Raw genomic sequence first — 24945 nt, 5'->3', positions numbered from 1 at the left:
GTCCAAAAACTGTACTTATGCAAAATAAATTTTTTCCTCCCGTGATGTATACCTTTTTTAACTGCTGCATGGCTCCTTAAAACAGCATTCTGAAAGCCATTTCACAATTCTAGCTCCTTGCTCATAAGAGGGAAAAACTGACAGCCTCCCTGTTTGGAATTAATTTGTGTTGTCTGGAGGATTTTCTGCCAGACAGGTTAGCAGGATGTCTGTAAAATCCATTTTGAATGCTAAGCACTGTATAAATGAATAGACACCCTTTTCATACTTGCTTTTTCTTGTATGTGTGCGGCCTTGTTAGATGTCAAATATGAATTTAATATAAATGACTCCAGTGTTAACAGAAATGTGTGGATTTCTCCTTCCCCTCTGCGCGCACCTAGCTGGTTTAACAAGATGTTGTTATGATGCATTTCCTGTCTCAATAATTGAGTTTTGTGACCAGCTTCTTGGCAGCACGGCCAGCTTTAGCATTCAGTGTCACGCCACTTCTTTCTGATTTTGCATTTCATGGGTGCAGTGTGTAGCTGTGAAATGACCTTGATGGGTCTAGTGTGGTTGTATATTTATTTATCTCTTTCTCCATGGTTAGTTTTTAGCCAGAATGGTTTCTTAATTGCCCCTGACAGGCTCAGCGTGTGGCACACAAGTGTTTTCAAAGAGCAACAGGGATGGGTGGGTGGCAGCAAGCAAGGGAAATGCGGCTGGCTTCCACAGGGCAGCGAGCACATAACTGATGATGGTTTCAGTGCTTTCAGGGGTTTCTCACTCAGGTGGTGGAAGAAAAAAAGCCTGAAACCACTGGACTTCTCTGTGTGGACTGTCTCATGCTGTGGAATACAGTTCACTGCTACTGCTTCTCTTGTATGTGACCTGAGGGTATATCATCAGAAGGCTTCTTCTCATAAAGGTTTTTGTTGGCCCTCTCAGTTGTTACTCTGCCAGATCTCATTCAATTGTTGGGCAGTTACTTCATATTCATAGAGAAGGATAACTTTCACGTTACTAATTTCTTCCCCTTTCATTGTCTGCAGTAGAAAGCAGACTGAAGGAACTTTTAAATCTAGCTTGTCTGCCAAACAGAGCAGCTACCAAAGCAAGATGTTCTTTGCTGTAGACACATTAATTGCAGGTGAAGTGGATGTGTTTAATAAGTAATGCATAATAGAAGTCTGTCTGCTGAAGTACGAGGTCTCAATTTGGAATACTGGCTGTCACGATAGGCTCTGGCTTGATGGACACAACTCCTTTGAAAAATGGGCTTGAGACTTCAACTTTATTTACAGTGCCGGGTGGAGGCTCCAGTAGCACTGAGCTGCATTTAGGTGATGTGAGTTCTGGAGCGTCCTGCCCATGTGCACTGAATCATTTCTCTTCTTGTTCACACCTATACAGTATCCTCTGCAGGGTGACACTTGCATAATATTCCTGTGGCAACCACAGTAATTGCTAACACGTGAAATCAATATATGGCAATTATCAAACGCACTTCAGCTGTTTCTCAGTGCCCTGCAGACTTCTGGAGAGCAATACTTTGTGACCTACATAGTGTTTATGTAGGTCATAGATCACCAGTGGCACGCCGATGAGGACGCACAAGGCTATATACCAGGATTTTCGTGAGTTGGAATGATTCCTCTTTTTTTCTTTTCAGAGTATCTCCTTGTCATTTGGGCTATGGGATATAAAATAGTTGAAAAGCTCTTCATGAGATGAATATGCGTGTTTGTTCCTAACAGGTACTCTGTAGGATACCCAAAGAGTTCAAGGAGGAAGGACTTGTCATCTCCATCTCTACTTAAAAAATGAGCACGCAAACTTTAGAAATCCTCTTACTCTGAAAACAGAATAAGGGGCAGGGACTGCTAGACTTTGGTTTGTCATTGTGCTGTCTTACTTCACCTTTCTGTGCAGTGAAACTAGTCAACTGACAGATGAAAATTCAGATAAATCTCTCCCAGACCTGATCTACAAGTATGAGTATCATTTGGTTCTTGCTGCAACATTGTACGTGTGCTTTTTTTATGAGATAAGCTGCTTTACAAGGTGGAAAGGGCTGGATATGTGCGTTGCCTCCCCAAGTGGAACTTATTCTCAGTCTGCAAAAAGAGCTGATCAAAGAGCATAGACAGAGGTGTGGTCTGTGTAGCTTGAATGTTTCATATAAGAGTTGGCATCATTTGGGAAGGAGATGTGGCTGTTAATTGCAAGATTGGAATAAGGAACTGGTGTGGATAAGAGAAGTGAAGTTAGATGGCGGGAGCGAGCCCAGTGTGTGGGAGTTAAATGAGATTGGGATTAGTACAGACAAGCTTGCCATTCGTCAGTGTGTTCAGTTTCCAGATCTGTGTTAGTCATACTAGGTAGTCGATTCATGCCATTCAAATAGTGTCATAAAGCAGAACTAGTGTGAAGTGATATTTTCAAGTGATCACTAGTTCCTGCTGTTTGTATACTCCAGTTTTCTTTGAAACTGATTAGAAAGGATAGGAACAGCTGGTAGATAATGTAAACTCTGGTGTCCTGTTTGTTCTTTGTAAAACTCCTAACACTTGCTTTATGAAAATGAACATCATCTTTCATCACGTTTTGATGTAGCATGTGTTTGGTCTTGTCCTTCCCTGTAATACAGCATAGTCAGTCATTCTTCCACCTCGTGCTTGATGCAGTTTGTGCACCTGTGAATGGGAGATTTCTGCTTTGTCAAACTGGAAAGGAAAGATTCTTCTTATACTGACCTGTGCTTCTCTGTAACGGCTAGGGAAACAGCTGGTTTCTCTGCAATATATTGTAGGAGTTCCCAAAGTATCGTATGAAAGGATCTTTATGAAACCGGGGGCTGCAGAAACAATGATGCTTGACAAGTTAAGCATTTAATCTGTTCTGGTTTTCATTGTCTGAAGGAATTACTTGGAAGTTCTGACAGGGCTGTAAACCTGTTTTTATTAAATGCAAATTATAAAAATGTATCTGAATTTCAAGCCTTTTCCAGAGGCTCAGCCACAGCAGGGTGTTTGTCCAGAAGCACTACATGTTCCCAGCACAGGTGGCACTACCTCCAAAATTGAAAGAGTGTCAACTTTGAAATGGACTGAGCTGCAGCGATCTATGTCTCTGTGGCTGTATGGAAGCTCTTGATTTCCCAAGTGACTGTTTCTCCATCAGTTGCTGTAGGTAAGAGTTGTTCTCCAGGTGGGTTGTCATTATTAGAGTTGAGGCCAGTCGGTTTTCCTGATAGAAAACAAAGGACCAGAACCTGTTTAGACTGTATTCCCATCTCATTGTGTAAATTAATTTATAGCAGGTGTACAGCTTTCAGTGACTTGTTTCTTCCTTACCAGACTTAAAATCTAGTTAGGTTTATGGGCAGGCAACATGTTCACTGATGGTAGAGTAATAGAACTAATACAAACTGTCTGTTGATCCTACTGTGCTGGCTCCAGCCATCAGTTTTACTAGTATGTTTGAGATCTTCTTGGTTTAGCTAATGATAGCAAGAAATGTTTTTTTTTTTTCTTATCATTAATTTAAGAGCTTGAGTTTCTAGTTGAAGTTTATCCATGATAAAGATTTTGGTACCAGTTGATAATCAGAAAATATTAATGCATTTGAAATAAGTGTGTTTCTGTGTATTTTTGTTTTCAATTAAACTCCTTTAAGGAAATCTTTCCTAAGTCCAGGTTGGAATTTCAGAATGGAAAAGACACAAAATACTTTAAAACCTCTTTTAAGTTACTTCGTTTGTATGCAGGATATTAGGATAAAGCTTCCTTTCAGCTAAATTCTGTTTGTTCGTTTTTTTTTCCTGGTGAAAGATTTGTAAGGCTTTGAGGTGTGATTTAAAAAAAAAAAAAAAAAAAAAAAAAGTAGAAAATTTATGAAGATTTAGCCTTGTGGGGAGGGAATATTTTCTTTCTTCCCAGCAATGAGTTGTGTCATAGGAGCAATCCAGTGAAAATTTTGGTTTTTATCAGTTATGTGAATTGAGTGTTAAAGGCTAAGGTTCTGTTCTACTGATGTAGGTAATTCTTAAACTGCCTCAAGCTTCACAAAATGTTAATAGAAAAGAGCTAATACATGACTTAGATTTTATACTTTAATAGGATTCCTATTTGCAGGCTACTTGGCATGGCCTTTTTTTAGGAGCCAATGATGTGCTATAAATGATTTAAATAGTTCTTATTGTCTTATCTTCCATCGCTATATCCCAGTGTATGAATTTGCTCTTACTGTGGTGCTGGGGGATAGGTCCATAAAGGATGCATTTATCTGGAAGCACAAAGGTGTGTACATTACTTTAGTAATGCGTAAGACACGATCTTTCTCAGTTCAAGACAAACAAGGAAAAAAACTTGTGTGTGTATCACATAATCAGGGCTATTCATTCCAGAGTTTCAGGGTGTGTCATAAAAAATGTTTTGTCCAACCATCTTGACTTATTTGACATTACTTGTGTCTCAAGTTTAATTAAGTTTTATTATTTTGTCCTGAAGAATTTATGCACAGTGCAGTAAAGTTAACGGTGTGTAATGATAGGTGTGACAGGACACTGGCAAGATGAAATGAAAAAATAAGACTAGTTTTCTGGTGGTAGCGACAGCTGGTTTTCTCAACTTCAGTCATATTGAAATAGAAGTAATAAGTAGTTATCTTTCCAGAACTGGCTTTATTTTAGTACTAACTTAGTGGAAATTGTGCTTGGTACTAAACCCAAGGAAATTGGTGACCACTCGGAAAAAAGGAGGTTTAGTAAGTTCAAAGCAGCACAAAGGGTCGTTTTGAGTAGTTGAGATCTGCTAAGTTCAGACCTAGAAATGAAGAGCTTTTAATGATAATGCAAAAAAAAAAAAAAAAAAGTGTGTGTCTGATTTTCATAATGCAAGTGAGAATTGTAAACATAGCGATTTAGTAATTTTATGTTTATTTTGGAATAACAACAACCATTGTGATGACAGCTTTGGAAAACTGCGTGGAGAAGTCATGCTATAACAAAAATGAAAAAAAAAAATATTTATAGATCAGATACTCAGTTAACAGGGTGTTTTCCCATTTGTCATTTTCTTTGCTTGCCCATATTTTTTTTTAAATAAAGAGAATTTTCAGGTAGAGCTGACTTCATTTTTCCAAATGTGGATTAATTAAGTTGGTTTTAAGTATACATTGTTATTTCAAAAGACAATTTTGGAATAGATCAAAGAGAGGAGTAGGTGTTGTTAATTTATTGGCCTGCAAGAACAGATTTAATTGGAAGGCTAAATGTAAACTTATTGATTAGATTTTGGTTTTCTTTCTGCAGTCTGAGAACCTGAACAGGCTGAACAGGAAAACACCAGAGAAGCCTTTCTGGAGCTGTTGTCAGACAAACTTCTTGTTAATCAGGCAAGCAGTGAAGGTAATGCTGTTCGATGCATTTGTTCTGTACACACCAGTGCAGAGCCAGGGTGGGTTTTTGGGTTGAACTGTCCTTAAGCAGGAGGTGACAGGTTTATGGCACTGGAAAGAAGGGGCAGAGGTCTGGTGGAAGTTTTGCTGCACAAGCACAGAGCTGGGTTTCCCAGGGCAGTGCCTCAGGAGTGCTGTTCTGAGGTGAAACCAGAGAGGGCATAGCGTTCGTGCAATTCAGCACATTTTCCTGTTGGTCAGGTTTGGGTTCCACCTGCGTGTACTCATACCTGCAACTGAGCAGAGAGTGCAGCAGCATCTGTACTGACGGGGGTCACAGATCAGTTCAGCACAGGGGTATTTTCGGGTCACAGGTGCGTGGGGGCAATATGTGAATAGTGCAAGCATGTAGAGGTGTCTCTAGCCATGTGCTTATTTAATCAAAACCAATAGTTTTTCTGTTCTGTAAGTTCTTTTCTCTCCTTTTTTTTTTTTTTTTTTTTTTTAATGAATTTTACTAGTTACTTTTAGAAATCACGTATATTTCTGATACCTTCTGTGGCTTGTAACAATGAGTTCTCTTGTTTGAGTCACAAATTAACACTGGTGCTGGAACAGAGGCAGCAAATGGAGATACCCAGAGAGAGGAGAATGCAGGATCAGAGTTGTAGACACTTGAATCACATTTAATATACTCTTTTTATATTTTTTTAAAGGACTTGTCACCTCTGCTTTAGTGTATACTTCAGGGCTGTGGATACACATTGTCATTTATGTCACTGGATTCTAGAATAAGTTTTTAAACTCTGGTTTGCTAGAAATAGAATTGTCTACATGAAAATTCAATGTCACCTGCTTAAAACATACTGTTGGGCTTTTGGAAGCAATATTCATGGTCTTAATTTCATATTAAGTTGAAATGTAAAATTTACATCAAGTATTGTTTTTATTTTAAGTCCCTTAGAACAAAGATTTGGAAACTCTAAGTATAACATTACTTAGAAGGAATTTTGGAGAATTTTTTTTCTACCACCCAGATTAGATTAGTGTGGTTTGCTGGCAGTGCATGAGGTTCAAAGCCGAAAAAATATCAAATCAAATTAATTTGATTTCGTTGGCACATGTGTGCACAAGTTTACAAAATGCAGGCTAAGCAGAATACTTGTTTCATCCTACTTCTGTGGCTCTATTAACTAAAATGAACTGTGGCTTATCTTAACCACGAGAAGATGGAAGTGATTAGATAAACATGATATATTCCTGTGGGGCGCCAGTTGCTAGAAGCAGCATGCAGTTTGCAAAATGATTTCTTGTAATATCCTTTTTATGTCCATTCAATCTGAAAGCTTGGTTTTCATTACCAGTGAAGTGCAGCAGTGTATCTGACACAGAGGCTGCTTTGTTGTAGGCTATTTCCATATATTATGAAGGTGTGCAGCTGACTACTTCAGCCCCAGGTTCTAAAACTTTTAAACTGGTTTGCGTGGATTTTTTTTTTTTTTTTTGTGAAACATAGGGGGTTTTTGCCTTCCTTTGAACAGGAACGTTATGTTGAAGAGGCAGGAAATCTTCTTGCTAGTGGGGGAATAGTTGATGAATGAGGCTAACTCAAAACGATTTTGAAACTTTGACCCAAATCTGTATTCTCACAGGTAAAATTAGTGTAACTCATTGGCTTGAGTGGTACTGCTCTGGGATTTAATTTTCTGACATTTGAATTTGCATTCCAAGGAATGTATAAATGTTTTGTTTCAGTGCGAGACAGTTGATGTTTGTCAGTTTAATCACTGTATAATTAGAATTCAATTGCTTTTTGAAGTTCTTTGATCCTCCAGATATAAAAAGGGATACTGGAAAATAACTTGGTAATCACCAGTTAATATTGATTTTCCTCAGTAGTGTTTCTTCACTTCATAGCTGTTCTTCACACCTAGTGGCTACCCAGTTACACAGAGAAGACAGGTAACAATTAAATTTAAATCTCAAAACGTTGATATCTAATAACTCCCAGTTTTGCTGGTTGTTTTCAAGTCCTCGTAACCTTTGTTTGAGTTGAGTTTGTTCCTCCAGTGTGTTGAAATTAGATGGCTAATCTGTAAAATGTTGTAAATTCTCAAGTGGCCTATGCAAGATAAACTTTTTGTACAATCTAGCAGTCTAGCAGCAGAGCACTGTTGTTGTAGGATGTGCTGGAGAGAAGCATTTATTTTAGCCTCATGAACCAATTGTTTAGGTATGCCCTTGAGCAACTAGCTGCAACTAAGAAAATGAATCTTTTGAAGAGGCTGTGGTAATGTAGCTTTTCCTTGTGAATTCAGTAACTTGAAAATTTGTCTTACTGTACAGTCTTTAAAGATTACAATTACTTGTGTCCTCATTTAAGCAAAACTCATAAAACTCTTTGACAGTTATCTGATTCTATGGGTGATACTAGTAAGTAGGCAACGGTGTGATACTAGAAAATCTGTGCAGACTAATATTTCACTGCTTTGAAGATGCCATAGTATCTTCAGTGAATGTAAGAGAATATTAAAAATCTGGAGTCTGATTAATTTATCAAGGGGATTATAAATTATAAATTGACTGGACTTGATAGCCAAGGCGATCTTCCAGTTCTAAGCGTTATGAAGGTCATGACATGGAAAAAACTTTCAAAAGCCAAAATAATTGAAATATCTACTCCTGTTCTGGAAACAGCTTAGAAACTTCAGCATAACTTTCTGCTACTTGTGAATGGCAAGATTGAAACTTTATTTTGATGTGATAGGTAGGTGATAATGATAGCTATCATCACAGGAGCAATTTAAAAATGCATTTTGCCTGAAAGGAGCAAGTTAGTTTTCTGCTTCTCTCCTTGTGGGAAGGCTGTAACCTTATCAGTCTGCCCTTTCAAGGGTGTGTCAGCTGAACAGAAAACAGCATTTTAAGGTGGGTACTGCAGTCCTTCTACTGGAGTCACGGTAGGTGCTTTTGCAATCAGTTCCCTCCATACCAAGGATCTTTGAGGATGGAATAGAATAGATGAGGAAGTTTCTGTATCCTTTCTTACACTTCTTTGTGACTGTATAGGAGATTTACAGACTACTGTTGATGTCTGGGTTGGGTGGGGCGTGTTATGGGGTCTGAAGAAGAATCTGCTGGCCTCAAAGGGTGTTATTAGTTTGGAATTGGCCAAAAGCAGAGCTGAACATTACAGGGGAGTAATATGGGGGAAATGAAACATGAAAGAGATGTCTGAAGAAATACTTGAAGCAACAGACTTCTTCCAGTGCCAGAAGAGGAAAGGATGTGAAAAGGTTTAAGAAAATAAGGAATTCCTTTTATTTTATTAGATATACTGAACATGATTGTTTCTCTAAACATTCCTAGGAATGTATCTCTTGGCCAGTAAGTACTTTTTTTGTCCAATTCTGCTAGCATTTTGTTTTATTTCCATACATGTCCTGTATCAGTTTGTCTCTCTTGCCAGGGACACAGTGGCAACCAGGCCAGGGAATATTTCCTTTGCATTTGGATAGTTCTGAATGAACTGTGAACAGGGATCTAGTGTCTCCTGGCATTTTAAACATGTTGAAATGTTTACTGATGAGAAATTTGAATTCTTGTAATGTTATTTCAGAAGAATTAACCTGTGTTTAATGACTGGCTCATGAGAAATGGTAAGGTATGGAAGTGTAAATCCTCAGCATTCCACTCTGGAAGGGCTCTAAATATACAACTATGGTAATAAAAAATAAGGGAATAGTCCCAGGAGCAGCCGAGCTGCTCTAGCCTCTGTCAGGTGGGATCTGCACAGCCCCACTGATCAGGAAACTGTCCCTTTTTCTGTTCTCCTGGGTTTGCTTCTGATAGTTTGGTAAACTGAATGAGCTTGGGGGTGACCAGGTGCACTTCCACGCACAGAATACCCATGCTAGGGATGTGGCACAAGGGGAAGGACTTTGCTCTCTTGGGAACCCTGAGTTGTTTAACTGGCTCTTCCCATCTTTTGGCAGTATATTTTAGTGAAAACCCTATCAGAGACTCTCTAAACTTTACTGTCCTAGAAGGGTAGAACTGAGATTAAGACGAACTGTTAATCTTTGGACACTAAAAATCATAGCCTAGAAAGCTTTGGGGTCTCGTACATCTTAAGGCTGTGGGGCTGGATTCTACTTTCATTGGTTAATGCTGCTGCAAGTCAACGTGGCATACAGAGGAGGAAAATAATCAGGCTTTAATGAGACGCAGTTGAAGAAATCCAGTGAGACGAACTCAGCGGAATGAACGTGTAGAAAGCAACTACGGTTGAAGAGCTAATATGCTGTGTCTTGAGAAATATAAACAAGTAGGAGGGTAGTAATAAGTGCTCATGCAGGGTAAGCCAACTGCCTAGAGCTGAGTGCCCCACAGTAGTTAATTGGGGAGATGAAGCTATTGTCCCACCGCCTTTGGAAAAGAAACGAGAAAAACTGGTCTGGTGCTTCTGAAAGGCAAGGCAGCAGCTGAAGCAGTATCATGAATGACCTTGTTCAGAATTTTTCACTTTTTCTGAAACTGGGGAGGAAGAAAAAGGCAAACAAAAACCAACAGCAAGCCCTGAGCAGTTACTGATGCTCTTTTATCAATGTTTTGTTTTTCTTTTATAATGGAAATATTTGGATTGTTTGCACGATTATCTTACAAGCAAGTATTCTGGAAAATCTCAAGTGATATATAGAAATTTATCTATTTCTGTGCTCTGAAATAAGAACTGATGAAGTCAGTGTAAATGCATCTGTTCTACATTTTCAAGCGTTGTTTTATAATCTATGGATTAGCATGTTACTAATAAGAGAACTGAGTTTGCATGTTCTCTCGTAGCATGTTTAATTCACCATATTACCACTAGCTTCCCAGATAGGTTCCTCAGTGTTCCGAAACAATGTGAGCTTTGTATCTGACCGAGGCATGTCTACGTGTGATGCCTCTCCGGAGGTGCAGTCCAAGGTCAAGAGCTTTAGAAGCAGTTTTCCTTTTTCTCTCTCTCCAGTGTAAAATACCCCCTTGAGACCGGTTGCAGGTGAGAAGTGAAGGGACCTGGTCTCAAGGTGCTTGGTATCATTCTGCTGCTTTTCTGATTGCTGAGAGGGTAGTCATAGCTGTGCTGCCTTAGAGCATTGGAGGTGTGATGTGTGGAGCAGTGCTCTGCTGTTCTAAATAAAATAAGCCAAACTGCTGTGCAAGCACTATTAGATAATTTTGTAGTTAATAGTTTTATTAGCTTTTAATAAGAGCAACAGCAGTTTGTGTTTGCAACTGGTGCAGTCAGAGATAAGCATAATGTCTGGTATGAGGAGTGTCTCTCACTTTTGGATTGAAGCTGAGCCTCGATGGTGCTGCCCTTTCCTCTTCCTTCTCCTGCCCCTTCCCAGAGCAGCAGCACAGCTGAGGCTGGCAGACACCTCTGGAGGTCATCCTGTCCAGCTGCCCTGGACCTGCAGGCAATCCTGCTCCTGCTGCAGGCCAGGAGGGATGCAGCGATGGCTGTGTGTCAGCCTTTCAGCAAGAACACGTAGCTGCTTCGTGGTCTGCCTGGTGTCTGCCAGGTCCCTGTGTCTTGTGCCAGGCTGCTTTCTAGCTGGTTAGTCCCCAGTGTGTGCTTGTGCATGGAGCTATCCCTCCCCAGGTGCAGGGCTTTTGCGTATTGAGCTTTGTGAGTGTCCTCTCTCATCATCCCTTCTGCCCGCTGGGATCTCAGAACGGTATCACAGCTATCTAATCTATCAGCTACTCCTCCCACTTCTGTAATTTCCACAAACCAGCATGCGAGTGCACTCTGGTACTGCACTCGTTAACGAAGATGTTGAACGGTATTGGCCTCTAGCTGGAATCTTGTTTTATCTCAGATTAAAATTCAGTTCTGTCAGTGGCTAATTTCCTAGCACCACTTGTGATTCCTCCACATCTTTCTAGTAGCTGTTGTCTTAAAGAGACTTTAAAATGGGGCAAGGCCAAGTTCATTGTAGGAAATGGGCAGCATATAGAGATGTCATCAGAGCCTGTGTGGGGACTGCTGCTGAGTGCTGTGCAGCTTAGCCCGAGGGTGCTTCATGAACAGTGGAAAGCAGATAGCAAACAACTCACTCCAGAATGAGAGGTCTTCTACTAAGCTGGAGTCAAACCAGCTGCAGAGCTGTGTCTAATTACTTAGCCCATGGTTACAGCTGGTGGAGAAGCCTTCCTATTAAATTACCCAGTGTTTGTGTTGTGATTTTTTTCCCGTTCATTATTTATTTTTATTTCATTATTTATTTTATTTTATTAATTAAAATTATGTATTTTTTTTAATATGAGAGCAATATTTATTTATTGCTCTCTTTCTTGAACCTCTTAGAACGCTATAGTAGCATACAAAAGCAGTGTGCGTTTCATAATGAGGAATAATTGTCTTAAAGCTATCTGTGGGGGAGCAGCTGGAATGGCTGATCCCTGTGAATCAAATTGCCACTCAAGTCAGGAGTAAGCTGATGCCACTGCCTGTCCTCCCTCACATGTTCACAGCCTGAGTGGAGGCAGCAACAAAAGTCACCTGTGCAAGTGGCCAGGTGGTAACTTCAGTCCCTCCAAACTGCTGCCCAGGTGGGTGTTTAGCATGTTATATAAAGAGTAGCCAAATTTCTCATCTTCCCTTTTTTACAGGAGGTTAGCATGCACATTTCCCATCTCCTAGACTCTGTAAGCAAGCATCAGCTACAGACCTAGCTGCTAAGAAATTTTGGAAGACCTTTTGTGCGAGTCAGGAGAAAATGGTTAGGTAAATGCACATTTGTTGTGGTTGAATTTTTTGATTTACCTCAACTCTGCTTCTGCATTCTTTCCCAACCCTGATTCTTGCACATTTAATAGCAGGAGAATCCACAGAAAATCAATCTGTGCCTGGGGAAGTGTGAATAATAATTTTCTTGTTCCTACACTTACGTTTATATTTCAGGTACTCTTCAAAGCATCTTGTACGCCTGGATCGGTCATTATTTTTAATCTATCATCATTCTATTGCCATTCATCTATCATCATCTTAGCATGTGTCCATGACAAGCATCATGGAGATAGAAGATAGGAAATACTTCTTGATGTATAGAAAGCTGGGATTTTGTTTCTAGTGTGATAAAACTAACTTCTGACATGCCATGTTGATACTGATGTTTCTTTATATCTCAATTATATATAGAAAGGGATTGCATGCTTCTTGTCTGAGCTTCCTGTGGTGATGGGGGGGCGGGGGGGAAATACTTATCTGTTGTAGTAAGACAAATTCAGAAGGGATGTTCGGAACCTCAGATGCTCACAGAACATTCCTTCTGTATCTGGGCTTCAAGGATTTGTGCACTTTACTTTTCATTAAACTGCATATACAACTCTGACTTGTAGGTGATAGAAAATGAAAGGTGAAATGAAATGACTGGAGTTTTTAGAACGTATTTTCTGCTGAATAATTTCCCAAACAAGTTATACAGTTACTTCAAGTGAAAAATTAACAAGCTACTGTGCTTTGCATTTTAATAATGCATAGTAAGGTCTTTTTTTTTTTTTTCTTCTGTTTCTTCATGTTTTCACTGTTAAAATAAGGAAATAAATGGCAGAAGATTTATTTAGTATGAGTGTTGTTGTTCAGTTTTTATTGCAGGGTGCCTACATCTGAAACTGTCACTTTTATGTGCAAGTTTCAGATGCTTTATATATGGTTCATGTAGGATTTGACCATGAAATTAGAAAGACCTGTACAGTAAATCTGCCTCCATATTAAGGCATTTGTGCAGCAACTTGACTCCTAACGGCAAAACATACTGGCTGGTATACGTACCCATGTGTATATGCATAGGTGGTGATGGGAGTAGGTTGTTTTTTTGAACATTACTGTGCAGTACAGAAGAGGTTGATTAGTGGTTTGTCAATACAAATCAGAGCAATCTATCTTCTCTTTTCTACCTATAGTTTTGCTTTACTTTTCCCATTCTTTTTTGTCTGAAAAAAAAAACACCAACATCCTCATTTTGTTTAATTCAGTTCTGCTATTTCCATTGCTCTCCCATTTGTGCTTTTCTGATGAATGAAATGCTGCTCTGCAGGAATGATATTAAATGGAATTGTGTGGAAAAAAAAAAATTATTTCTGCTTGGACTAGTCCTTTATGCACCTCTTTAATTTTACCCATCTCTATTTCCCTATTTTCTATTTGCATAGTACCTTCAGCGATAGGGCAGGTTGTCTGCAGGAAACAGGCTGACACCAAATGATTGAACAATTGAAAACATTATTCTAGATACACAGGAATTATTGCAAGAAAATTGGCCTGCTCATTGTTCTAGGCATTGTGGAAAGAGCACGCAGATACGCAGAAGTCCTGACTTGAAGGAGAGGATCTGAGTTATGTGCAGAGTACGTCGGCAGCGGTGCTGCTCAGTGAGTCAGGACTGGGAGCTGCTGGCAGTCAGAGAACATGTCACAGATGCCTTTCCACTGTGGAGCAGGATGGGAGGGAAGGGGACATAGTTCATTGCCCTGGGGAGTTGTGGCCGTACGCAAAGTGGGAAGATGCTTGCTTCCTTTTAAAGACCTGGCCTTGAGCTGATACAGCTCCATTTTGCTCTGCCTCTTCAGTCTCCCTGCTATGTATAAAAGCAGCTGCCAGTGTGAGAGAGGCTGATGGCTAAATGTGTTTTCCCGTACAAAAGGTTCTGTTCCCATCCTGGCTGAGGAGGGACAGCAGGAGGAGTTCTTCTTGAGTATTAAAAATAGAACAGCCCCCACGCCCCAGTGTAACTGGGGATGTTTGCACTGGTTGTTTCCTGTGGACTTTGATCTGAATGCTTAGGATGTTCTTGCAAGTAGCGTTTAGTTAGGTACCACAACACCCCAGAAACAAACACAATCCTTTCTGTCACCTCTTACCTCTTTTGCCTGATGTGACCTGGTTCATTGGCAAAGTGCTCTGCATAACTGCAGCTTTGGTGCTTTCATTAAGATCAAGCTGTTGGAGGACTGAGGTATAGAGAAGAGGATGAGAAATACTTGGTTTTGGGGGTTTGCTCTGCCCGTTGGCTCTGACTTCCTCCTTGTGGATTAGGAACCACTAAGCATAAAGTCTCTGCAACTCTCCATGTCCAAGGATCTATTTGAGCCCACTTTGGCTTGCTGATACATCAGTGAATAAAAGCAAACAAACTTCATCGCAATCAAATATAGGCCAACCCTGCGTCAGTTCATGCTCTTTTTATACTGTATAGAAGGCCTGGGTTTGAGTCTTTCTTCCCAGCTTCTTGTTCTTTTGGGGCTCAGTCCTGCAAAGCACTGAGTTGGCTTTGGTCTAGCATGGCATTTAAACATTTTCACCTCTGTGAGCAGGGAGGCTCCACATCAGCTTGATGACAATGTTAAGCATGTGGTCTCTATTGTGCTTTTTTTTTTTTTGGCTTTCCAGGTTGAAGGGCTTTGAAGCAGTGAGTGTTTGACAGTGTTACGTTTTGTGCCTTGAAAAACTGGGTCTGAAGGGAAACCCTGGAAGGAAGGACAACAGTATAGTAATTATAAGTACGAACCTTTTGTGGTTTTTCTATTCCACTTTGAGAAAGGGGAATGAAGTTGGCATTAAAGTAAACAGGATGCATCGCACTGGGTGAGACTAAGTCCCCTATCAGAGTAATGTATGAGATAATAACATAATGTGCCACAGGATTCTTGAATATGCTAAAAGTAAAAACACTGATGTAAGGTATTCTATTTGTACAGTCAATGTTAACAAAGCACCCTTGAGATAATAACTGTAGCACTGGAAATTAGATGTGCTGCTGCCGCCTTTAATGCCAATTATGTCCTTGTCAGCTAGCCTGCTTGCTGCTTGTTAACCTTAATGTGTGAAACTGCTGTAGAGCTGCCATTCAGTTCCTATACATGTTTTAGTCCAACTTTTAAATTTAACTCAGCCAGAGAAATACTCTATTTTGACCTTTGTTCGTTTTCTCAGGATACTTTCTGAACTGTTCAGATGCGTTGCACTTAGCGTGTATGCACGCTCATATGTAACTGTAGGAGAGGAGTACTTGGTAATGCACTGCAGCCCTGAATTTGCCTTGCTGACACAGAACAGGTTTGGTTATCCAGAAATTAAAACTGGGTACCCTTACAAAGTTTTAGCCGTCCAACTTAATTTACTGGGGGATGTGCATGATAGGTCTATTTGCAATCTGGATGCAAAAAACATTATAGCCGGTTAAATTTTGTTGTGTATGCAGAATCACCAACAATAATAAATCTATTTTGAGTCATCTATTACACACAAAAAAACATTTTGCTCTAAGGTTGTCTTTTACAGATAAATGATAATTTTAAGTGATACCAGTTTTGCTGTTCTTCTGAACCTGGTACTGTGTGTACTGGCTTAGTTGTATCTGATCACTGGGAAAGCCAAAAGGAACTGTTGCCTATTGTGCGGTAGGCTTTATTTTTGGTTATACAATTTCATGATTTGTACTGTGCAAATTTTCTGTAATTCTCATTGAACATAAGCATGTAAAGTCAATTCACAGTGATATGTGGCCAGATTATCTGCACAGAGGGCTGTCTATGCTGTAGATGCAAAAATAGTTTAGGTATGTTAGAGCTGGCATGGTGTGGCTCAGCGCTCCAGAAAATCCGGCTCGAATGTTTCCAGCCTCAGTTTGTCCCTGGTAATGCTGCAAGCAGTTTTGCAGGAAACAGAGCCAAAATTAACAAAGGGTTGCTGGCTCTGTGTGGAGCCACCACGTGTTCCTGGAAGAGGAAGCTCCGGGAGGCTCAGTACTGAGGCGGCCGTTCTGCCTGAGGTCAGCTCAGCTTCACCTGCGGTCGCTATTAGCCCTCGTTCTGCTGGTTCGGAGCTGATGTTTGTGTAAAGCTACTCTAGCACGCTTGCTGATGGTTGTTTCTGAGAAGACTTGTTAGAGAAGAGTACAGCACTGTGGAAAAGCACGGACTTTGCTTGGGAGCAGTACCACGTCTGATCTGTAAAACCCTTCTGTTGGAGTAAAGCGAGTTTTGTTGCTGTTACTTGAATGTGTTTTTTTTTTTTTTTTCTGGAGGAAAAAATTTGGATGCAGTATTAGTGGTGCCGAGCCAAATCTAATAAAGTTAAGTTAGTATCCCTGTGGACTGCAGTTACTTCTTGGGTTTATCTACTCACTGCTGTCTTGCAAGTAAAAGTTCTTTTTATGATTAGAATTGATTGTAGTTTATGTAGCGGGACTCAGTTTTCTAGTGCTTTCAGGTACAAACTTGAAAGACAGAAGTTGCAGGAGAAAATTCAGCCTCAGTGGGATTTGAGGTTAGTGTTAGGATACCTCTCCTAGGTGCTGAGAGTTTCTTACCTTGCATTGTCAAAGACTTACGCCAGCCGCTTTAGCTGGATGCTCAAGTTGCTCAGAAACATTCCTATGTTCCTACAGCAGATTCCATCGGGAGAGGGGATCTTTAACAAGCAGAAGGAAACCTTATTTATTTTCATCTTCTATCTGGCAAAAATCAAGTCTTAGAATTATTTTGGTGGTAGTATCTTTGACTATTTTATCTCAGAAATGAGATTCAGCTGGTAAGTAGAAGGAAGGATTGAGGCTATGCAGATGGAACATTTTGGGAGGATTTCTTTCATGTGACAGTGAGTCCATTGTTAGCCTCGATCAGAAGCAAGAATTTGTCACACCCTTTCACAGTATTCTGAGCCTCTGAAATACTTTGTAGGGAGAGGAAAGGAATCGGGGATTTTATCAATAGATCCTATAAGGCCACTTCCTAAAACTGCTTTCCAACTGCGTTGCTGCTTTCCATACTTTGCTCCAATTCTCCAGCAGTGGTTCAAGTCAGTTCTTGAATAATTCTTATTTAAAATAACTTAAGAAAGCAGACTTGTTATTTCAGCAGCCGTCTCGCTGGAGAGCAGCATGGCCCAAACGCTACAATATTTTGAAAAGCTGGTCTCTCAAGATGAAATTCTACCTGAGTCTCTGTTATGATAATCTATCGTCTTGAGGTTGGCTGTGATTATTGTTAGTACTATAAAAATGTCTTTAAGAAATACTTACTCGGTGGCATTTCCATGCAAGTGAGTAATAATACAAGCATGAGGGTGGAGAAGGGTGTATGCCAGATTTATTTTCCATAAGACAACGAGGGGAAAAAAAAAACGTAGAAGAAATTATTCAGAGCTTTCTCTTGCATTGAAATTCTATAAGTGGAGCCTGTGAAGAATTAAAAAGATCAGGAGAAAAGGAGTTGGTTAGAGCTGGGCTGGACTAGGTTTGTTCCTGGATCTTTGTGTGATGAGGCTTATTTTTTTTTTTTTTTTTTTTTAACTAGGTTATTTTGAGTTCAAAGAGAGATGAATATGTGATTTGTGCCCAGTAAAAGAAAGGGCTACAGCTGTCAGAGCTCAGGAAGAAATCCACCTGGTCACAGAGCTGACTTGATCTGTCCCTCCTTTTTCCTGTCCTGTCACTGTTCTGCCCTTGCATGTGATGAGGGGAAATACCCAGAGTGCAGGAGGTGCTGGGGTTTTCCAAACTGCTTTAGCTTGGGTTGAGGATAGCCACGAAGAACTCCCATCCCAGCCAGCATCTGCCTCTTGGGAGTATGTGGCCGGCAGGCTGTCACCCGGCATACTGCACCTCTCTGCTCGCTGTAGATGTGCTGACTGTTGAAGAGCTACAGATATCTGAGAGAGTGTCGTAGTTACTGCTGCTTCACGGGCACTATTTCAGTGTGCTGGCTCTCGTAATTCCACAGCATAGAAATCACAGCTTTAGGAATGGAAAATGCACCTTAATTTAATAAAATGATTAACCCAAAAATGCAATGCAGAAAATAATTAATATTGCATTTTGTTTGGGCCATGATGTCTGATCAGCATTACATCCTATAAGTGGGACTCTGTTTTGCCCTGCTTTGTTTGTGGGCATGCTTATGAAATGAAACATTTTGGGACACGCTGTTCTGCTACAGGCTGCAGTCATCTTCTTTGCTTCTGTCTTCTGCACTCGTGCTGTTGTTTTCATGGCCACAAATCTAGCTGTCTAACATTTAGTTTTTCAGCACCTACTCTCCTCCTAATGAATGTGATCATTTACACAGTGTCACTGTAGTATTGGCATGCTAAATAATTTAGTGAGCTGTGTCAGGTAGATAGCTCGATGTTGTCTATGTTACTATGGCAATACATTTGCTTAATGTAAATATTATTCATTCTGACCATATGAATCTCAGGGCCTCTGACATTATTAGCTGTATTTGGAAGGTGGGAATCTGCGTATCTGGAAGAGAAGTTGTTCTGAAAATACTAATAGTTTAAAGATCACTTTCTTTGTTCATAATTCCTTCTGCTCGTTGACTGAGCTACATAATCTATTGATTGTAAAGAACAGAGCAGAACATTTCTCCTGTTTCTTTATAATGAAGCTGTATTACAACCATGATAAAAGAATATATAAAACTGTATTCTGATCCTCTAAAAATTCAGCTAACTGAAATAAATGGAAATAGGATCCTGAGGTCCATTAACTTTGCTCTCGGTCACAGAGTCATGGCAATTCTAGAAGCACAAGAACTTAAAATCAGACCCGGAAGACAAATTTCCCTCGGGCATTGGATTTGATTCTGTGGTTTGAAAGGACTGCTAAGCGTGAAGGACTCTTCTGTCACCTTTATGGGTACCAACAGATAGAGAGCTACTCAAAAACAAAATAAAAAAAAATCCTTCTTTGATAGAAAATTGATGTAAGCAATATGTTAATAAAGTTTAAATCTCTTTTGTGGTTGATGGTTTTCTTGTCCATTTTGTGGACCATTTCCCGAGAAAAGCAACTACCTTCAACAAAGTTTTGTCCTGAAGGCCAGTTTATTCCTGATTGTATGAGCAATGAGCTGCCAGCCCTTCTGAGGCAGCAACTAGGAATACAAGTTGTATCATTGTATTAATGTATTTTTTGTTTTACTTTCTCAAAGTGTGGTATGGCATCATGATTATCAGCTGACAGTCTATATAAAACTTCAGTCACTTCAAAGCACAGGTGTTATCTAATATTGAGTGCAAGTCTGTAATATTCACAGTATTTTATGTACTGTTTTTGCAGCTTTACTTGCTGAACTGCTAAGTTTATGACCAGCACTGAAAAGAGGAGTTGGCTGCACTGCACCCACCCCTTTGTTTAGTATTGTCCCCAACCTTCATGCCAAACATCTGTAATGCAGGGGGAAAAGGCACAGTAAACACTGAATTACACCTTCAGTCGTTTGTAGCTCTGCAAGGAAGGGTAGGTGATACTGGAGGGCTCTGTGTGCTGAAATCTGAAGTCAGTGCTCAACACCTATCTGTGTATGGCCCGCTAATTGGAAGGAGTAATAAAACAAACCTGCAACAGTAGCTGAGCACACACTTCTGAGTTTTTTATTTCACAGAAGAGCCTTTGTTGGACTTGCATAAGCATTCTCTATTTTTCCCCTTTCCAAGATGGTGAAACTTTTGCTGTCAGTGCTTGTACGTAAGGTAAATCTCCTGACTGGACAGGAATACAAACTAGAATTGGTAGTTGCCTTGCCATGGCATTGTTGCTCACAAATGCTAGTCTAGAATTCAAGTTAACCTGGGAAAATTAATTATTTACCACTTATATCTCTTCCTGACAAGGCTGCCTGTGGGAATACTCTGCTGCTGGCTGTCTCCCTTTTAAAAATACAATGTGCTTTAGATACATCTGTTGTTTATAGATGCAGGCAGATATTGGAGCATTTAGATTCAGAATACCTACCAAGTATTAGCATAGCTGAAAGAGTAATTGGAGCAGCTTCTCTGATTATTATTTTAGTAAACAATCCATACGCGTAAACTAGCGTGGGAGAAGCTGTGCCTTCCGTAATGTATTGAAGGCAAAAAGACTACAGAGGTATTTTATCCCCTATGGGAAAAAACTGTGTAGCGAGGGGAACTCCTGTGGGATCAGGCTGGCAGGATTTTCCGGTACAGAAAGAGGCTTGAAGGCTCTGCACTTCCTGAGTCACAAGTATCTTATTTTCAAGACAGGTTGTTGGGAGGAATCTTCTGAGTGCCCAGCCTTTACCAACGCTTGGTTTCAGGACCTGGTGCGTGCCATAAGAATGACACGAGGGGCATGGGCTGCTCTGCTGATGCGACTCACACTGCCAGTAGCTGGAAAAGTGGCGGAGCTCCTCTGGCCTGGCTGTCCTGCAGCACTAGAGCTGTTCACGTCTGTAGGAAGGAAAAGTTCCTGCAGGTGGGGAAAGGAGCCTAGCTCTGAAGTGCCCCCTTCTCACTCGTAGTGCCTGGCTGCAGCAAGGAGGTGGGTGCGTGCCGGTGCCTACCTGGGGCTGCCCGTATGTGCAGAGGAATGCCTTCTGTCAAGCCCTGTGCCTAACCTTGTGTTTCTGAGCTCCGCTGCATTTCTTTGTATGTACTGCTGAAATACGGCGTACCTGTATTTTAAAGCCAGGCTGGAGGAAGCGGAATGGATTGCATTACAAGCTGGGTGTTTAAAGCAGGTGATAAATTGAAAGGAACAAAAGCGCGTTCCGAAAAGCAGTTGCGTTTAATGCTTCACACATGATTTGCTCAGCTAGTTTCTTTTATTGTCACACTCTTAAGTGCCTTTTTGCTTTACTCCACAGAAGAAAACATTCTGATAGCTCTGCAGTGCCTTTCATGAGCGTAATGAATATTTGCTTTTGAATATTACCTTACAAATAAGAAGTGGAGTTGTTTCATCTGTAGTGTTCTTATTCTTTTGGCTGTCATTCCTTTTGTGCATTTTGCTTTGAAAAGGTAATGGTGGCTGCTGTGCCATCCCTTGCCTTCCATGGCTCTCCTCGTGGTCCCGTTTGTGGGTTAGGATGGTGGCTTCCCAGAGGAACTGTGCCTCTGAAACATCTCATTTTGAACTGGCACAAGCGAGTCCTGACACTGGTTGCTGTTGATCCAGAGATAGATGGCACTTAATTATCCCCTGTCTTGCCTTCTTTCCATTGCTGTCACAGGGCAGATATGCTGTGGAGATTAAAATGGAAAGAATGTTATCACCCTCGTGCTCTTGTGTTGTCCTTAAATACGATGGTTGCCCGTTTAAGTGCTCAAGTTAGATAGATGTGGCATAAAAATACACAGGGTAGCGTAAGACCTAAATTATACTTTCAGTATCCTTTTCAGTAAATGGTGGGTATTTTACAGCACTGGGTGTACTTTTGACAGAACATGGTGAAAAAGGTGAGTAAAAAAACAAATACAGTCTCCAAGCTTCTGCTGTTAATTTTGCAGGAACCTCAGTGCTTTTCTTTCATTGTTAGGGATTAGAGAGTATAAACCAAGTATAACGTAATGTGTTGTAGATACAAAAGTACTTGCTATTTAATCCTTACTGTTACTGCAGGAAAACAGGCAGACACCATTGAAATAACAGCAACAAGCTGTGTTTGTCTGCCTGTTGAGTTCTTAGGTCGTGGCTTTGGGCTGTTGGAAGGGTGAGGTGGAAGGCCCAGAAGGCTGGTGCTTCCTCACAGCGGGAGCTCTGCAGGTGTTTGCTTCCAGATCCCAGCGCTGAACTTCAGAGCTCCAGTAATACCAAGGGCTGCGATTCTAATATGCTGCTTGAGTGGTGTTAAAATGTAATAACCAGCATTATAATAAGCTTTACTAGACGTTATTAAGTGGGTTTAGTATTCAAACCGTGGTGTTGGAGATAAGTGTGCCAATGAACCTTATCAGTGGAGCAAAATATAAATTTTAACTTGTTTATCTCATTAGTCCTTAATAGTGCTTTGCAAATCATGGCTGCATCATCTGATGATTATATTCTCTGATTTGCTAAGCAAAACAGCACTCTAATAATAGCCAAACACTGTATGAAATCCTCCAGTTGGCATCCTGAGACACCTAATGTATTTTTTTCTTCATTGAGAAGGGCCTTGGTTGTGACTTATCTTTTCTGTGCAATGCTGAAGTGGAGGTAACGTGAGAATTCATGACTTGTAGACCCTGAGCTTAGAAACATTTCCCCAGGTAGGGCTTTCTGATGGGCCCATAGGTCTAAGCACATTGTCTGTGTCTGATGTGTAGGGACTCGCTTTCTGGGCAGCTAAAACAGCCTGGCTGTCAACTAAATGATGGTGATTTGCTGCATTAAAAATAATCAGAGTTCTCCACAAGTCTGTTGCTCCCATCTTATGGGAGAGTGAAGAGAATCGGAGGAGAACTTGAGTCTCCTGGCGTGAAGGCATTTCCTTGCTGTGGCTTGTGAGGATGATGGTGTCTCCAGTACGCTATTCAGAGCGATTAAGAGGGAATTTAATAGATTTGAGGGAATTCTACTTTTTCTTACCCAACTGCTTGTACAAATCTTGCCCGAGTCCAAAGAAATTTGTTCAGTCCATCTAGAAACTTTTAAGTTTTGAAGGTTTCCCAGTAAATGTAAGATGTGGTAATTGCGAGTGAACACGTGGTTCTGGTGTCTGACACAACCAAACTCGATCACTTCCACTTGGAAGTTGATTTGGTTCACGGTTACTTCCATGTAATCTTTACTTTGAAAATGTTCTACTAATCTTCACAAGTTGATGTCTTAAATGACTGCACCTCTTTGCAGAACAACATTAAAATAATACTTCAGATATTGCTGAATGCTCTATTATGAGAGGATCCATTGTTTAAATGGATGCTGGAGGTGCAAGATTTATCTCTTCTCTTACCATCCTGTTGTGAAATTGGTACTTAAAACCCTTTGCAGTACTCTGAGGGATGTGAGATGGGACAACTGTTAAAATACAGCAGTACACCAGCAGTAGCTACAGCCCTCATGGGTCCACAGAGTCAATTTACTGCTTCTGGTGGTGGGTTTATTGTGCTAGCAGTCATACATCACAGCGCTGCATTTTATTTTTAGCATTAATCTTACTGATGGTCGAGTTGGTGGATAGGTACACTGTCACAGGGAAAGCTTAGCTTTTCCCCTGTTAGAGACGACTGCAGCTCTCGGCTCCCAGTCCTGCTGAGCTATAGGATGTGGGAACATTGGGGCAACCTCACCTGTACATGTCGAGTCGAGCTGTACTGAATTTTCAAGTGTTAGCAAATTTGGGGACTGGTTCTTTTCACTTAACTTATTTATTATGTCGGGAGCTACTGCAGGTGGATATGCTTTTGGTACCTGCACTTCTGAAGAGAAGTTTTCTACCATACGTTGTTAATTTGTCCTTAGTCATATATGTTTGGTTTAGTGCTGTCTTACCATTTATTTTCTGTTACTTTTCCAGAGCAGACACTCGATTGTATGCAAATTCTCACAAAGTCAATGAAATGCCTCCTGAGACATCCAGTGACTGGAGGTTAATGTTGTTCAGAGGGCAGGAATACTTGATAGCAGCAGGGATATCTGAATGCTGACTAGTGGAAAGACATACTTAGAAACAGTTTTGAAGTGTCATTACTGGAGTGCCCATGGCATGAATTATGGTTCAAGTAAAGTGGTGTCTGTGGGGAGAGATGGACTTGGAGATAAAACAGTAAAAAGTGGAAAAACATAAAACAGAGTACAGAGATGGCAATACGTGTTGAGACAGTAGAAATACTAAAAGTTTAGTTTCAGCAGAGGGATAACTGGTAAACGTAATAGTTTTGCATATACTACGGTACTTTTCGTAACTGATGTATCAATGCAAAAAATGGATTGACATATGCTGTCTAGTTCTTATAACTTATTTTTTGTCTTAAATGAGATGCTAGAAAAAAAAAAAGCATTTAGTTTCAAGAAGCATGTGCTCAGGAATGAAATTGGAGTCCTGCTTTCAAAGATGCTGTGGTTACAGCTGACTGCTGCTCAAGACATATGCGTGCAGACTGATGGTCACATGTCTCTTCAGACTGTTCTGCCTTCAGCTTGCACTTCTCCTTTGGAGCTCTGTGAGGATTGGTATGCCGTATGTAACGTTGTCTCGGGCTCAGTTTGCAATTTTGGGTAGCATACAGTGCCAATTTTCAAGAAATTTGTCAAGATGAAAATTTGGGGTGAGGAGGAATGGGATAGGAAAGATGCTGGATTTCAGGCATGACAGATAAGTACACCCCAACTACTTAAAAATAAAACCACAACAAAACAAAGCACACAGAAGTAGTGTCAGCGTACTGTAACTTGTACAGCTCCACAAGCTCAGGAGGGATGGCAGCAGAGGTGAGAAGCAGCAAGGTTCCTAAAGACACACACAGACATGCTCCGCCTTTGGAGGTGTGCAGGAAGGAATAGGAACAACCTGTCACTGGGTGGAACCTCGGCTTTCCCATGCCTATCAATTTCTCCTTAGGTGCTACAGAATTAAATGGGAGAGGTTGTGGTTTGACTTTCTGTTATCTGTACAGAGAGGTGTTCCTTCTAGAGCTGGCATCCAGCTGTCATCTTTACTAGGCTATCAATTTTGAGCATTTCAAATGTTAGAAAGTTTTAATAGTAAATAAATTCTACGTTAGTAGCTTCTGGTGTTCACCAGTCTTTTAGTAGACACTGTTCTCCTGCAAAATTTGTGAGG

The 24945-nt window shown here is 40.5% G+C and overlaps 1 protein-coding gene across 14 annotated transcripts in view; it reads left to right on the top strand.

The window, feature by feature from the left end:
* Window positions 1–24945, top strand: part of FHIP1A (FHF complex subunit HOOK interacting protein 1A) — a 94830-nt gene that overhangs the window by 13112 nt on the left and 56773 nt on the right. For 8 of the 14 annotated variants that reach the window (XM_013094940.5, XM_027456663.3, XM_072037398.1 and 5 more), the window contains one exon: window positions 5297–5392. The exons of 4 other annotated variants lie outside the window; for them this stretch is intronic. The gene's annotated coding sequence lies outside the window, so the exon portion shown is untranslated. Of the gene's footprint in view, window positions 1–3043; window positions 3175–5296; window positions 5393–7299; window positions 7345–24945 lie in introns of those variants that run through there. 2 more of the 14 variants (XM_072037399.1, XM_038178015.2) reach the window with 2 other exon arrangements.

This window comes from Anas platyrhynchos, chromosome 4 (genome assembly GCF_047663525.1).
Source record: "Anas platyrhynchos isolate ZD024472 breed Pekin duck chromosome 4, IASCAAS_PekinDuck_T2T, whole genome shotgun sequence".
NCBI classification, from domain to species: Eukaryota; Metazoa; Chordata; class Aves; order Anseriformes; family Anatidae; genus Anas; species Anas platyrhynchos.
The sequence above is the reverse complement of the archived record's forward strand: the minus strand, read 5'-3'. Positions and strand labels throughout refer to the sequence as shown.